We start from the raw sequence: 1,522 nt of genomic DNA on the forward strand, positions 1-1,522 counted from the left end.
TTAAAAATATAAATACTTTATTCGATTATTTAAATAAATTTTTGTCCAATAAATTGGATTTCAAAGTATGAAAGACTGAAGTTTAGTAACAAAGTTATTATAAAGTATGCACAGAAAAATGATTGCCGCTCAATTGAGAACGTCACTCTATAGGTTTATAATTAAATAATCATGAAATTATTGTTCTTGAGTCTAGAAATATCACTTCTTCAAATTTGTTCACTTTTTGTCTTTCTTTTAAATTTATCTTACTCCTTTTACTGTTATTAATATTACAGTTTATAAAAATCTCAATTACTTTCCCATCTATCGCAAAAAATTTCAAACTTCTGGAATTTTTAAATCACGTTATTTTTTAACATCTTTTATTTTTCCTCTGGTATGAATTTTCTCTTCTTGTATTTATTATATTTTATTATCTTTCCATTTTTTTCTTTTTACATTTTATGTTTATTTTATATTTTTATAATTTTGTAATTGTATTTATATTTATATTACTGTTATTATTGTTTGTTTATGTACTCTAGTTGATTTTATTTATGTATATAGTAATTTTATATAAACTTTATATAAACTTTATATACAATTTTTAATTAGTACTATTTTTGGAATATACATGTTCTTTTTGTTGTATAAAATTCTAAGGAAATATTTTCAGTTTTAGAAAACGCACTTTAATATCATTTTTAATATTATTTTTTTATATGACTTTAATATCCATTTCACTTTTCAGAGAATAAAGTTTTTGCAGTTTTCGCAACAATATTGAACAGAAAACATCAGTGTTATTTTGCTTATTTTGCAAATACTTTAAAAATTGTTGTGCGTAACTTCATCAAAATTATGCGCAAGGAATGTTTTTTTAAGCAAAGTTTGCGGCCGTTAAAATCTTTACTAAAATTCTTTCTAAAATCATTTAAAAATAAATTTTATGGGATTTTTATTTTATCATATCCTCTAAATAATTCGATCTTAAAAATTACTAAAATAAATTTAAATAAAAAAATAAATAAATAATAAAATATATACATAATAAATCAAATTATATTTATTATATATTTGTAAATTTTATTATTATATGTATTCTTTTTATTTCTTTAACAATAAATTTATAGAAATATTATTAACTGTCCAAATCCGAAAGGATTTACGACACCACTGTTCAAGGATTAATTCTCATCGAACAATTAGCAATATTTAGTGAATGCAAACAAAGCGTTTTTCTAGGTGCATTTATTCGCACGCTTTTACCGTAAAAAAACCCACAAATTTTCTTTTGCAATTCGTGGAAAGAACAGAACCATCTTTGAAGTTCGCTAAGTTTGGCGACGACCAAAAGTTTTGCAAAAATCGCTGACAATCTTTCTTCTTTTTTGTTCTTCTCGGTTTCGTCCTTTTTTAGCTCGATTCTTTCTTTCCCTGCTTTCTCTTCTTTCCTTCCTTCCCTCCCTCCTCTCTCTCTCTCTCTCTCTCTCTCTCTCTCTCTCTCTNCGTACGTCGTACCGACGCGACACGAGGAGAG

This window comes from Atta cephalotes, assembly GCF_000143395.1.
Source record: "Atta cephalotes unplaced genomic scaffold scaffold00076, whole genome shotgun sequence".
Classification (NCBI taxonomy): Eukaryota; Metazoa; Arthropoda; class Insecta; order Hymenoptera; family Formicidae; genus Atta; species Atta cephalotes.